Consider the following 16937-nt stretch of genomic DNA (forward strand, 5'->3'; position numbering starts at 1 on the left):
TCACAACAAACCAAATAGGGAACGTAGAGAAAAACTTGAATCAAACTAGCTAGGTCCCTATGTAATTACTGCAATCTTTGGGTCAAGGGCATATCAAATGGCTATTTCAGAGGGGAAACCACTCTCATATCCAATAAACACCATGCATCTCAAGATATTCCATACATGTTCAGAGCATCAAGCTCACACATATTTTAAAAATATAAAAAACATTCAAAAAAAGTTTTGAAAAAAGTACAATTTTTTTTTGAAAACCAAGAAAATAGTAAAGAGAAATCATTCGTCCAATGGTGAAAACCACTTAGGTGGTGCATTGAACAAGTACAATGGTGAAAACCTAGAAAACATGCACCATACATAAAGGCTTTGCTCCACCATCTTTTAGATTCATTGATCATATCCTTTCATCCACCCACAATGTTCCATACTTACCACGGTTTGATATTGATCTATCATTTATCTATGTCCTACAATATTGCCATCGCAATTAGCACTCAACACCTAACTGGGGGCAACTTTCCTTGAAATTACGATGGGAGTGGATCCTGAATATCACTAGTTCGCATAACTACTTTATTGTAAATAATCTGAAAAACATTCAAAAAATATCCTGAAATAAACCAAAAACATTTGAAAAACTAGAAAGAATTGAAAAACATTCGAAAAAGTCTTGACATAAACCAAAAAAATTGGAAAAACTAGAAAAAAATAAAAAACATTACGAAAACTGTACAAAACTAGAAATTCTGAAAACATCACAAAATCCAATCGAAAACATTGCAATAAACTTATTCTTGTTCACGCAAACATTTGATTAGACACGACAACAAACTAAGCCTGCAAATCAAATACTCAAAGAAGACAAACTATCAATTAGTCCATGACCTATCAAATGCTTCAGTATAACATCACACAACTGACTTAACAAGGATGCATCCTTCCTTACAACAAGACATGATGGCATGTCTTTTGACAAGAAGATTCTTTGGTTGTTCGACTGATAGATTGATACATTTGTCTTTTAATGATTTGTATCATGTTCCTATGCCACTCAAGGATATCCCCAAATGATTAGAGTGGCCAAGATGGTTCATGATATATTTTCTTTGTTTTCTATCTGTAGATTATTCCAATAAATTTATTGGGGAAATATTAATGGTGTCTACTGTTGGAACCAGGGATCACTAAGAGGGGGGGGGGGGGGGGGGGGGGGGGAATCAGTGATCTACCGGTTAGCATATTTTCAAACTTAACTTCAAACCACCGAAAGCATATACATGAAACTAAAATGCAGAAACATAAAACAAGCAACCATAAAATCATAACATTGAATTTTTACGTGGAAACCCAAATGGGAAAAATCACGATGGGATTTGAACCCACGATATTATTCTACTATGGCTAGTAGCAAAACAATATTACAATATGGGGAATGCACAAGCATTCGGGCTCATTGCCTAGAGCTCACTGCTCAAATACAATAAGGGCTACAACCCTAGAAGGCTCATTGCCTTACTAATTAGTTACAACGATGAATTACAGAAAAATGAACTCCAAAATAGCATTTACAATGCTTGGATGAGTTTCAGTTGAGTGTCAACTGCACTGATTGGGTCACCTCCACTGATCTGCTTTATTCTGCCCTGTTCACTGTCTCAGTCAGCTACTGGATCAAGACTGTGCATGTGAAATTGTGCCAAAAATGATTTTCGATCACCACTCGCTCACTTACAATCATACCATTCACCAAAAAGATCATCTACACCAAAATTATATACCAACAATCATAAAATAGATCATTTACCACGTTGACCAACTAGTGTAATGTGTAGTCACATGTCGGCTTGACCGGATCACCAAAGATAAATGCGGATCACCAAAATAATAATAAAAGGATGTTTCAATGTTGGCTCAAACAACCCAAACATGATTCAATACACCGCAATCACCAAAAAGCTTCCAGAACCAAAACTGCTTTGTTCATCTTGAAATACCAATTAACTAGCTACCGATTGACATCTGCTTTCAGTTAAGAAGAATTAAGGCTACTGGATTGAATCTCCATGAAGATTTGACATCAATGACAACCCTAAACTAATAATAAACCATCAAAAGCCATCAGATGAGTGTCAATTACCAACAATCTACATGGGAAGTTCATAAAGCTACGAGATCTTATGCAAAAATACAAAGGGATGGATTGCTATGGCTTATTGACTACATTGTATACCTCAACCATCAACGTGTGCACCAAAATGGAGGGGAATATTCCTTGTCTATAATTTTTTTGTTTAAAGGTGTAACACTCAACCTTGCTTTCTGATACCTCGGTCAAGATTAGAACCAAATAAGCCCAATGATGAAAGAAAGAACTATGAAAAGCACAAGATCCAACCATTTCATTTCACATGAACATATCCTACCATTACATTTCATCCATCTATAAATCCATATCGTTGCATATCATTCATACATAGTCATGACAATGGATACTCTATTCGATCCTCTTCCACAAGAATGGGTAGTAGGTCCTCCATACCTTCTCTCTGAAGTTGACCCCCTCACTCTCCCCATCCAAGTCATCATCACATCATCCCCTACATCATGTCCCATCAAACCAATCAAGCCAAGTTCATTATAATCCATCTAACAAGAAGTGTTGCGTAACCAGTGTCATCTATGTTATCCTGTACGCAATATTGTGTCTGCCTTTTTAACTTACCTGTCAATTGGTCAAACAATCAAACACAATCAAAATAGGTAATTACATCAATTGTCTATATCTCAACGAGTAATTTAACTCATATATATTGACTTCATCAGACAATTATATCAATTGTCTAAGTCTTAATAGGTCAATTTGATTCAATTACTCATACTTTATCCCATCCAAGCAAAAACTGACATCAACTGTCACGCTTTGACTACACCCGAGGCAATTCAACCAATTGCACCAGACTGTCCAAACAATATTGATCAATTGTACAACATCAATCAAATGCACCACATCACTACATTTGCACCATATCTCTTGCATGACTTGGAGTAATGGTACTTACTGACTTACCCTTCTCCTCCCCCCATTCAATCCAAAACAATTCTCAAAATTTTTGACAACTCGCCTAAATTTTTGAAATTTCATGCAATCTCGTGAGGGGGCATACCTAACCACCAATCGAGAGCATGTTGGGGCATGTACCATGTTTACTTGTTTTTTCTTTGAAACGATGCGATAAACCACACTATCTCAAAGAGGGGCAAATGTAGACACCCATTTGTGTCCATTTAATTAAATAGGTATTTGATATTTATTTGATTATTTAACCATCATTCAACTATTAATTGAATTAATATTTAATTAATTCATCCTAACTATGTTCTTCTATTAATTAAATAAAGTATTCAATTTTTATGATTTAATTCACTTAACCACATTCCGACAATTAATTAAATAAATATAGCATATTTATTTAATTAAACCCCCACCCCACCTCACATTTAAATAAATAAATATTTATTTAAATTTCTAAATCCCTCACCCACTTGCATTTTTTTAAAAATGTCACACTGTCTCAAAGAGGGGCAAATGTAGAAACTCATTTCCACGCATTTAATTAAAAAGATATTTGATATTTATTTGATTATTAACCATCGTTCAACTATTAATTAAATTAATATTTAATTAATTCATCATAACTATGTTCTTATATTAATTAAATAAATTATTTAATTTATTTGATTTAATTAACTTAACTACACTTAGACAATTAATTAAATAAATCGAGCATATTTGTTTAACTAACACCCCCCCTCCTCGCATTTAAATAAATAAATATTTATTTAAATTCTCAAATCCCTCACCCACCTGCACTTTCTAGAAAATGCCACACCATCTCAAAGAGGGGCAAACGTAGAAACCCATTTCATTAAATAGATATTTGATATTTATTTGATTATTTAACCATAATTCAACTATTAATTAAATTAACATTTAATTAATTCATCATAACTATGTTCTTCTATTAATTAAATAAATTATTCAAATTATTTAATTTAATTCACTTAGCCATATTCTCACAATTAATTAAATAAATAAAGCATGTTTGTTTAATTAACCCCCCCTCACATTTAAAGAAAAAAATATTTATTTAAATTCCTAAATCCCTCACCCACTTGCACTTTCTAGAAAACACAAGTTTTCAAGTTAACCTCCTTCTAATCATGTCTAAACCTCTATTATTAGCCTAATCACCCTTTAATGGTTTGCACATTTGTAAACCAAAGGTTAACCCAAAACCCATCAACTCAAACCTTTAAATGACTTCCTTTAAAGTCTTCAAGCCTTTAATGGTTTCCTTTGAAGTCTTTAAGCCTTTAATGATTTCCTTCTAAAGTCTTATTAAGCCTTTAATGGCTTTCTTTAAAGTCTTCAAACCTTTAATGGTTTCCTTCTATAGTCTTCAAGCCTTTAATGGCTTCCTTTAAAGTCTTAAGCCTTTAATGGTTTCCTTCTAAAGTCTTCTTAAGCCTTTAATACCTTCCTTCAAAGTCTTCGAGCCTTTAATGGCTTCCTTCTAGAGTCCTCTTAATCCTTTAATGACTTCCTTCAAGTCTTCAAGCGTTTAATTCTTTGTCCTCCTCTCCTCTCGAGCCTTCCCTTATTAACACTTGTCAACATGTGATTGGCTTAGAAGAGACCACGTGGATTGAGGATCAACACTTCATCAAGAAATCTTAACGCTTCCTTAAACAGTTTAATCTCAACCCTTCATTTGCCCATTTTTCCTATAAATAGAGCTCATTCCTTCATTGTTGAGGAGACACAAGAGTTATCCATGCATTGTTACTTTGCTTAGAATTTGAATGTTTCTTGTAGGAAGTCTTAGTATTATGTTTTAGCTCTTCCACTAGTTGGAATTGCTATTTAACCTCTAATACTTCATTTGCATCCTCATTCAACATTTTACATAATCAGTCATCTCTCATCCTCCATTTGACATCCCTTTGTGCTAGCGCTCAAGTTGAGGGCATACTTCACATAGCAGTGGGATCTTGGAGAGGAGGAGGACAAGGAAGAGTCATGGCATAGGGAGCATCATGGGAAAGTAATTTCATTTTATTTATTTCATAAATAGCTTATTGTGTTAATCTTCTTTGTTAATGATTTGAATGGATTTGTCTTCATGCATGTGCTCATGGTGGAAAGCTCTCTTACTAACATGATTTTATATTAGTTTACTAATCTCCATTTTCACAATGTTTCAGGAGGTATAAGGACACGATAAATGTACATGATTAACCTTTGACACTATCAATATATACCAGATTTCTATATATTATGCCTTGTTTATTAAATGTTTCATACTTTGATGCTCTATTGACTATTTAAGTACTTTGTTTGGGTTAACTCCTTGCTTCTTTTGTATAATTGAGTCTAGGGTATAAATATAACATACAAATATATAATCATGGGGTTGATCTCGTAGTGCATTGATAACACCATGGAAGTGTTAATGCTCCCACGACAGGTCGAACTCCCAAAGGGACAATGGATGATGGCATGGAGAGATGAAAGGAAGAACGATGGGTGTTGGTCTTCATGCATGTTACGACGATAATGGTAATTCCTTGGAGGACGGTGTCAATAGTTACAATGTAGAAAGGTAAGGTGCGTGAACAATGGTTGGAGCATCATAGATAGAGGTTAAGGAGACAATAGATGACAACGATTGTAGTGTGAGAAAGAATAGAAGAAGGCAGTGGTAAGAAGAGGAGTTGTAGAGAAAGGTGGTAGAGGAAGGATGCAATGGAGTCTGAGACGAAGGTGAAGTGGAGCCTAGAGGTAGAAATCTTGGTGGTCATGGATGGAGGATGGGTGATGAAGGAGGAAGAAGGATATGATGGGAGTGTAGGAGAACAAGGAAGCGATAAAGGAGAGTGTAGAGAGGTGCAAGGTGTCAATGACGGTAGGATAATGAAGACAAAGGAGGAAGGAGGAGACAAACATGGAGTAGACGACAAGTGGAGGAAGATGGAGGGAGAGGACAATGTGTACGAAGGACATGTGGAGAAGGTGACGAAGGAGAGGAGGAAGGAGATGAGGTTAGAAAAGGGGGCCAGAGAGGAAGAGAATAATTGACTAGAAGAGGAGGAAGATGGAGAGGGAGAGGTGGAATATATCCGTAGATGTCAGTTGGGGGAGGTGTTAATGCCTTAGCCTAACCTTGGGGATGGGGTCCCCTATTGGAACACCACTAGTTCGTAGCTCTAGTCAAAAGAGTTCACCGATTAAAAAAAAACATACAAATATATAATCTATAAGCGAACATTTATTTATTCATAAATATAATGATCATTAAAAAGTTTTTGAGAAGAAATTTGTGTGGGTTTATTTGTATCAACTTTCTTATTCGGACCTCTCATGGCACAAATTATAATCTTTGATATGAAATTTGTTTTTATGATATAAATTATAGTTTTTAGTAGAAAAATTTTATGTGACTTTTTTGCATGGGTATTTTTATCATATTTTGTGACCTGTTACTAAGGAGAGGACGGAAACAAAGTAAATTTGAAGAAAAAGTTTATTAAAAAGAGAGCGGATTGATAGGAAATACAAGGATTCGAAAGAAGGACCTAAGCTCAAAGAATTACAAGTACAGATATAAAATAATCAACAAATTCAAGAGAATAATTTTAAAAAGATGCATAGAGATAGCGACCAAACAAAAATAAATTACCCAATAAATAAAGCTAAAAAGTAAGGAATTGATCAAAATGGAATTTACAAATAATAAAAGATAAAGATTGGAGAGAAAAAGTTGTAATGATGGAAAAAATTCAGAAACAAATTGAAATTCTTATATTAATAGTAAGGAATTGTAATTATAGCAATAATAAAATAAAGATTAAACATTACAATTATAAACATTAAAATAATGATAAGAAAAAGAAAATGTAACTAGGGCAAAGAGCTAAATCCTCTTTGCCCTCCTCTTATCTCCTTTGGTTTTGTTTATGTCAATCTTACCCTCTCTTGTGGTCTTCTCGCTTGTTCTTTCTCTTTCCCTTGGCCTTTGTTTCTTCTTCTCATTTATCCTCAAACTCCCAACTTTTAATCTAAGACTCTCCCTTGTCCCGATCCCCCTCTCACCCCCCCTGCCCACCATGTTCATTTTCCTTGCCATCCCTCCTCTCCTACACTTGTTCCCCCTTGTCCTTTACCCTTCTTATTATTATTTTCATCGACTATTAACTCTTCTTTACTTTCTCAGTTATTTTCTTGTAATCTCTTCTTTTGGATTTGAAGTTTCCTCGTTTTTAAAAATATTTTTAATATCTTAAATTTTTATTTTCTATTATGTTTTTAACTTCTATTTCATTAATATTCTTCTATTAATTTCATTTACATTTTTTATTTTTCATCATTTTAAATTTTTCCTTATGTTCACTCATTTTTTTATCAAGTACTTCTATTCTTATTATTATTTGTAAAATTTGTATTATTCTTTGTAGAGGATTTGGCTCTCCCTCTAGCCGTGTCATCTTTCTTTTCTCATTGTTTTCAATGTTTATTGCTACAGTTTTAATCTTTAACTTCATATTTTATAGTTATGATCCTTTAATATTTTTTATTATGCGGATAGGTATTCTACAATGGAAATAGGGTATATAAGCACAATTTGTGTAAGAAAGGCAAAAAATAGATTCACAGTATAAAGCAAAATTGGATTTGATTTGTTTTTAAAAGTAGAGATTGGATTTGATTCATTTTTAAAAAGTAGACCCACAATATGAAGTAGAAATTGGATTTGATTTGTTTTTAAAAAGCAAAAATTGAATTTGATTTATTTTTAAAAAGAAAAAAATAGATTTGATTTGTATTTAAAAAGAAAAAAATGGTTTTCTTTATTTTTAATTGCTTTAATAATGATATCTATTAGCTCGTTAATGGGCTCTATTGAGTGGATCTGGATGCATTTTTGGGCAAAGGGGATATCAAGGTAGTTAATGTTTGGCAAAAGCCAAATATTGGTTGGATAAAGATGAAATTCGCTTGAGCATCAAAAGGTAATTTGTGGCCTTCGGGGGCTGGTTTTGTTGCCCGTGACTAGAATGGGAATATTTTGGCTATCGGTGCTAAGAGATTAGTTGATGGGATGAACAATGAAGCTGAGGTGCAAGCGATGTTTTTGGGAGTGAGAATGGCATAGCGTCTTTCAATTTCATGTTTACATTTGGAGGGGGACTGTCAGATTGTTGTGAATGCCCTTTTGAAAGGCGAGGCGACTGCTTGGAACATTAATAAATTTATCCAACTAATTAGAAAGGAATTAGATTTATTCAAAACCTTCAAAATCTCCCATGTATTGAGAGAAGACAATGATATGGCTGATGTACTTTCTAAAATGGCCACATCATTCCACGAAGTGGGTGGGGGTGGAGTGTGGGAAGACTTCTGAGATACCGAGTTGGCCAAAGGGTGTTGAGTACGTTGCCAAACGTGAGAGATTCAATGCCCATTAATGATGAATATGATAGGGGGTGAGTTGGAAGTTTTTTAAATGCAAAGGTGGGTGACAATTTTTTGCATTCTCTAGGTGTTGGTGTGTTGAGGAAACTAGTGAGACTGTGATAGGAGGGCACCTAACAAATTTGCAGCTAAGTGAGATGGAAGCGAATTTCTCACTCCATTCAATCAAGTAGCAACTTGCCTTTTTCGACAAGATTTCGGAGAAGCGACTAGGGGGAATTTTCAAGTTTGAGGACCCCTCCTTATAGAGAATTGAGTTGTTGCTTGGCAGGGACTATTTGTAGTCTGAATTTTTCTACAGAATAAGAGTCAACATCAGCTCCTTGATGGTGGCTTGGGGACTAGTTTTGAGTTGAGAGAGGAGGTGGTTTAGGTGGAAAAGGCCCGTGTTCTGAATAATTCTTTATGTAGGTTAACGTCTCTCATTGCGTGCGTGATGGTGGGGAAGGGGTTGTGACGTCCATTTGGTGAAGGCATTATGATAGAGGGTGCAGAAGCGAAATTTCGTTCTTTCATTCTTTAGAATGATGGTACAAACAGAGATGCATGAATGGAGGAAGTGAGCTTGGGGTGGGAGGCTCTCAAGAACTTCATTTGAGAGAGAGAAGTGGAGCTATGATTGGCAAGGGAAGCCAAGAAGAAGGACATAGAGCAGAAACATATTTTTGACCATGACAACTATTGGGTTATGACCCAAGCAAGAAGAAAAAGAAAATCTAGTCTATTTTGTTTTCTTTTGTATTGGGGATGATGGGTTAGTACTGTTTTGTTATGTACTTGGTAGCTGGTGCCCTTTGATAGTGGTAGCATACCACATTTTGTAGATGCAAGGTTTGATTGTAGGCAGTGAGTGTGCAATTTCGATGATTGGTGTTATAGCGGTTCGACTGTAGTAGGGTTAATGGTTAGTAGTTGGGTGGTTTCTCCATGTTCTAAGACTTGAACAAGGGTTAATCCCTACTTTTTCTACTACAATATGTATGCTTTAAATATTTTATATTAATAATATAAATCAAAATTACCTTTCAAAAAAAATTAATAATATCTATCAACGTTTTTAACATAATTTTTTTCTAAATAAAAGTACACTAGTTAATATAATAATTTCAACCCTTTTTTATTCTCATCATCACGACTCTTACCTTTAAGTCATCATTTTTATTTTTATTTTAGTATTCTTTTTATTTTTACACATTTCAATTTAATCAATTCCTTGATTTTTTGTTTTATTTCTTGTGAATTTTTCCTATTTGGTTGTTATCTCTATATATCTTTTTAAAACTTTTTTCTTGAATTTGTTTGTTTTTTTCTATTGGAACCTTTGTTAATCCATATTCTCTTTTTAAAGAACTCGTTCTACAATCTTGGATAATGGAGTGTGATCTAAAATGTTAATGCAAAAAGGTTATACATATCTATTTATCAAAATCTTTACAATCTTTGATTTAATTAATTTGTAAGTATCAACCAATCATCTTCGTGATTTTTTTATCAATATAATTTTTATGTTGAAACAAATGTGAGTGACAATTGAATCTTCCTCTTATTGTAAACTTCATGTGAGTTGTTACATTAAATACCACAATCAATAACCAAAATTAAATCAAATAAATATTATCAAAATCAAAAAAGATTGATTACAATCTATGCTTGAAGTTATTATAAATTATAATAAAAATTTAGATAAAAAAATTAGTTAGTTGACACTTTTTGATAGATTTATATTCCAAAAGCATTTGTTTCTCATTTTAAAATGTTATATTAAACTTGAAGTTGTTGACTTTCTATAAAATAAAATAAATAAAATAATTTCAATTAAAAAGCACATCTTATAATCATGACGCCACATCATTGTCAAATATGTGGTGTACCTTGTTACGTGCATATTTTGTATACATGACCCTCCCCTAAACATAACTAAATATTTTTATTTACTAAATTAAAAAATATAATTATTTAATAATTATTAGCTAAAGGAAAGAATTTAAGCAATTATTAAAAATAGTGGTGATAAAAATAGATAAATATAATTCATGTAAATCAAATTAAAATAAATAAATAATTAAATCGAATAAATTAAGACAATAGTTAAATAATTAATTAATTGAGTATTTGTCTTATTAAATGATAATTAAGTGGTTGATATTTTTTTGAAATTACAATTAAGTGATTTATTAAAATTTGTTGATCATTAAATTTAATTGCATCTTAGATAAGATGAGTTAAGCAATAGTTAACCTCTTAAATTTACTTGATAGTTCATGTTAATGAATGTGTTTCTATGTAAATATTTTTTTTTATAAAATTATCCTTAAAATTACACCAGAAAGAAAACTACTCTTTTGTAGAAATTAAATTCTAAGTTATCTTTCAATTGAATAACTACGTGTGAAATTGTTTTTTATTATTTTAAAATTATTTGTTCTCCAATAATTAATGGGCTTAATTGATGGAGATATTCCTTAATTTAACATTTCTAATCAAAATTATATTTAAAAAAAAAGAAGAAAAAAATAAGTCATAAATAGAAGAGTTGGTAGAATGACAAGGTTAGCAAGTACATAAGTACTACATTCTTAATTGATTTTACAATGAAATCGCTAACCATTTCATTTAAATCATAAAACAAAGTTTCTTAAAGGCTAATAAAAAAATTATACAAGATTTGTATAGTTAAATTTTACAACAAGAAGAAATTAACTAATTTATTTGTTAGCTTAAACTTAAAAATTAATAGTAATTATCAATTTTTATTTCTATATATTGTATCAACATATACAATTTTAAATTAATTTTACCACTTTAAATTAGTCAAATAAAACTTCTAATTCAAAACTTCAAAAAAATTATAGAGCTATAATTTGTAAATTGAAATAACAAAAAAAATATAATGGTTAAAATTGTGTTAAATCAGGGATGACCCCACAACGTAGCGGTTAGCTACGAGCCTCCTACACGAAAGGTCTTGAGTTTGAGTTTTCTCAAGCCCCATGTGTCCTGCACATAGGCAATGGAGAGATAAGGTGATGCCTGGGTGTGGAAGACATGACGACACAAGGAGATATAAGGTGTTAATGCCGAACAAATATGAGGATGAGGCCCCTAAAAAATATGGTCTCACTGGTTTATAGGTTCAGTCAAAAATGATTCGACTTTGGCACATTACTGATCAAAAAATAATTTATTTATTTTTTGTTAAATCTATAAACCCCGCGTTGCAAACTTGTTCTTATAAAATTGTGGAAATATTTTTAATTACAATTATATAAATTTAAGTCACAAAATTGTAGATTTGTTAGATTCTAAAAAATATATATGAGATTTATACATACATGTTAAAATTAATAGTTGTAATTTAGTTTTACGAACTTTATTATTATTGTAGTCACATAAATCTCTCCACTTAATTAAGTGACTATTTAGTGTTTATTTGATTATTTAACCATCAATCAATAATTAATTAAATTAATATTTAATTAATTCATCTTAACCTTCTTCTCCTATTAATTAAATAAATTATTCAATTTATTTGATTTAATTCACTTAACCAAATTCAAACCATTAATTAAATAAATAAATCATATTTGTTTAATTAAATCTTCTCTCACATTTAAATAAATTAATATTTATTTAAATCCCCCAAAATCCCATCTCTCATATTTAAATAAATTAACATTTATTTAATTCACCTTTATCCTCCACCCACTTGTATTTTCCTACAAATGCAAGTTGCACAACTATTTTAAATAAATAAATAAATAATTTTAAATCCTATTTATCCTCACCCTCTTGAAACTTTTAATGACTTCCCTTAAAGTCTTCAAACTTAATGGCTTCCTTCTAGAGTCTTCTAAAGTCTTTAATGGTTTCCCTTAAAGTCTTCAAACTCAATGGATTCCTTCTAGAGTCTTCTAAAGTCTTTAATGGTTTCCCTTAAAGTCTTCAAACTCAATGGCTTCCTTCTAGAGTCTTCTTAAGCCTTTAATGATTTCCCTTAAAGTCTTCAAACTTAATGGCTTCTTTCTAGAGTCTTCTTAAGCCTTTAAAGGTTTCCCTTAAAGTCTTCAAGCATTTAATGCTCTATCTTCCTTTTTCTCATGTAAATAAATTAAGATTTATTTAAATAAAATCCAAAATTCACATTCAGATTTAAATTAATTAATATTTATTTAAATATCTATCCAAATGCAAATTACACCATTTAATTGAAATAAATGAATTTAGTTTAATTGAAAATCCCAAAATTCCTCCCACTTGCATTCTCCTACAAAATCCACTTGCATGCCTAAATCCCTTCTAGATTCTTCTAACTCCTTCTAATTAGCCTAATCATATCCTAATCATTGTCACATTTCTAAATAAAAGGAAGTCACTTCTCAAAAACCTCCAAAGTCTTCAATAACCATTAAAGGCTTTATGTATTCAAATGGTTAACCTCTAAAGTCTTCCAAACCATTAAAGGCTCTTACATAACCATTTATGGTTAACTCACCTTTTACCTTTGGTTAGAGACTTTCCTCTAACTTAACCATCCTTTTGAGTCATGGGTCTCTTCAAAGCATTTATTTCTTTGACTAAGGTAACCATTTAACCCTTGCACATTCATTTATCCCTTGGATAAAAGGAATATCCATTAACCTAACCCTAACCCAACCCCCTAGGGTAACCATCATGTCCCCTCAAGCATTTAGCATTCATAGTCATAATCCTGAAAACTTGTATGCATTTACATTATAGTGAATTTGAGAAGAGCATTTAGCATAAATCAAATACATTGTTATTTTGATCTAAAATAAATCATGCCCATTTCATAGCATCTAAATATTAGTTTGTTCACACTTGCATAGCATTTAGATTAATCATTTGTCAATCCTGAACCTCCATAAGGCATCCATAGTGCAAAAAGCTGCTGAGAGTTACACTAATTTGGAACTTGGAGAGGAGAGGAACAAGGAAGGAGAAGCTACCGGCATGGTAGAGAGCATATGGAAATGTTTAGTTACTTTTTGTAGATTTCTTAAGCTTTCTATTTGTTTAGTAGTGTCTTTCTTGATACGCTTGCTTGGGATAGTATTCAATCTTTGATTTGCTAACACTAATGACTAACTCTTGTCTCTTGTGTTTCCTCGTGTGTGTTTAGCTATCAAAACAGGTTTTTACTAATCCTTCCATTTTGCAGAGCATCACATATGTATATACATATGTTTATACAAATATATATGTATATTACACACACACACACACACATGTATCTATATATGTGTGTATATGTATATATACATATGTATACGTATATATATGTATATACTATATATATATATATGTATATATGTATATACATACATATATATATATATATATACAGTATATACATATATATACGTATACATATGTATATATGTATACATATATACATATACATACACATATATGTATGTGTATGTATATGTATGTATACATATACATATACATACACATATATATATGTATATGTATATGTATACATATACATATACATACACATATATATATGTGTATGTATATGTATACATATACATATACATATACATATGTATATGTATATGTATACATATACATATACATATACATATGTATATGTGTATGTATATGTATATACATATGTATGTATATGTATATGTATATATGTATGTATATAAACATATGTACATATTGTAGACACCTAAAAATGGTCAACGCTTGCGGAATTGTACTTTAACATTTACGCATTGTCTTATTTTAGGGTTTTTGCGTCGCATTAACATTTCTCCTATGTCACACACTTGGTCTTTATCATTTGCGAGCATCGAGTCCTTCTTCTGCATTCTTCATCTGTCTCGCTTTTGAATTTGGTCTTGTCGATAACAATATCAGTCATGATTTTGGTCAATCTTATCTTGTCACATCAATGTGTGTGCTAATTTGTCATCATTTTGGACATCGTCAATCCTAATTAGGGTTTTGTCCTCTTGTCAATCTTGTCGTTTTGCAATCTATTTTGTCATCGATCCTTGTTGTCAATTTTGTCATTTTTGTGATCGATTTGTCATCGATCGTCGTCCTTCTCAATCGTGTCAATTTGGATCAATTTGTCATTGTTCCTCGTCAATTGACGCATTTATCAATCAAATCATTTTATCGCATTGGTCCTTTGTTAATCAGAGTCATGATCGGGTCAATTATCTTTCATCAAGACCTAATTGTCATCCTTGCATTGCTAATTCATCTTCTAGGGTTTCGTGATTTAATCATTTAACCTTGTTTGTCATTTCTCCCTTTAGGATTAATAAATTATTTATTTATCCTAAGTCTTCTCATCGCAATTAAATATTCATTTAATTGGCTAATTATTCCTCTTTTTGTGAATTAATTAATAAATGACAAATTATTAATTAATTCACCTAATTTATCTTAATTCCTAATTTTCCTCTTTTTCTAATTTTCTAATTTTTTAATTTCTAATTTCAATTCTCTCCTATTTTTCTCCTAATTTCATGGGAATGACATTTCAATTTGTCATAATTTGTCATAATTGACAATCAATCAATTTTTGACATAGAAATTTGTCATAATTTGTCATAAATTATCAATCAATCAATTTTGCATAGAAAGTGCATAATTTGTCATAATTTGTCATAACTTGATTTACAATTTCCATTTGAATTGAATCATGCTAATTTGATCATTTCTCCAATTTGTCTATAAATTGGATGAATTTCTTCAATCTCGGTTAATAATCACTTGTTTGAATTACTTTGTCGAATCAATCACGCTTTGAGTATTCTTGTGCCAATGTCAATCTTGCTTTCACATTAGGTTTATGCACTTGAAGGTGAGATCCACAAACAAAAGGCTATTTGGAGAAGAAACAAGGACAATGGAGCCGCATGAAGGAGACATTCGAATCTGCGTCTGGTTTGCTTAGTTTTTAGTTTTGAATGTTTTATTTTCATGTCTTTATTGAGTGTGTTACGATTGATCATTGCAATCTGCTTTTGTGATTGAGCTATTATTAATACTACTTGCTTTGATGATTTCTGATTTCCTAGCTACACACACACACACACACACACACACACACACACACATATATATATATATATACGTATGTATGTATATGTATATGTATATATACATACATACATATGTACATATATGTACATATGTTTATATACATACATATATACATATACATATACATATACATATACATATACATACATACGTGTACACACACACACACACACACACACACACACACACACACACACACACACACACACACACACACATATAATTTTTATAATTGTAAAGAAAATTTACAACCCGGTTCAATGTGGGCATCAATAAGAAAGAATCGGGCGAATAAAACCTCCAGTCTTACCCAAGGAATATCATTCCTAGAACTATGTTGATCAATTACTTTAAGTGGTAAATTGCCATTATGGAGCTATACATTTGATATTTCCTTTTAATTACATCAATCCTGCTTAGAACAGGGAGTTTAAAAATTCGCCGAGTAAGTCATTGCCATGACATCCAAAGACCGAATTAATCTTGCTTCTTGCAAAAATACAGACCTGCCTTCCAACCTACTATCCTTAACACAGAGTTAGCACATAACTCCATATACATCAAATAATCGTTTGAATCCAACTTTAAGAGGAACTAAAGAACAAGTTAGAAATATAAATCCCATAGTGATCAAGTAGATTCCTATCAAGGAATAAACTGAGCCCTACCAATCATCTTAGCAAGAATTTTAATATATTCATATTTTGATATTTCCATTAAACTCTTTACAAAATTACAAAAATAAAAAATCTTTTACTACCAAATTATTATTTTTTTGCTCGGTAATAATAATATTTTATTAAGATATTCAAAAAACAGGTACAAAAGTCTTAAGATCACAACACCACTATCCAACAACTCAAAAAACCAACTCTGGGACATAATCTTGTCCAACCCTCCTACCCATTAATAGTCTTAACATCATCAAAAAATTAATCATTCATGTTATAAACTAACCCCCAAACAAGAAAATAACGATTATAGAAGTATTACAAAAAAACGGCTTTGAACACCACGACATAAAGATCATTAAGAGTCAGGAAAAAAAAACACCATACTACATTAACACTTCCTCGATGAGCTTGTTTCACCACCCGACCCAGAGCATGCATGCAACTTTCTTGGTTGAAGAACCCTCCTCCCCACTCCCTCTGCCTCTGTCTTTTCTCGTTCAATAATTTCGTCCAATTCTTTTATCTACACCAAAAGCTTCAAGGCTTCCCATCCCCGTCAAGCCTTCATTCTACAATAAAATTTACATTGCCTCGACAACCACCTCATAAAGGGAATTATGACTGCTTCGATCCCTTCA

This window comes from Cryptomeria japonica, chromosome 9 (assembly GCF_030272615.1).
Source record: "Cryptomeria japonica chromosome 9, Sugi_1.0, whole genome shotgun sequence".
Taxonomy (NCBI): Eukaryota; Viridiplantae; Streptophyta; class Pinopsida; order Cupressales; family Cupressaceae; genus Cryptomeria; species Cryptomeria japonica.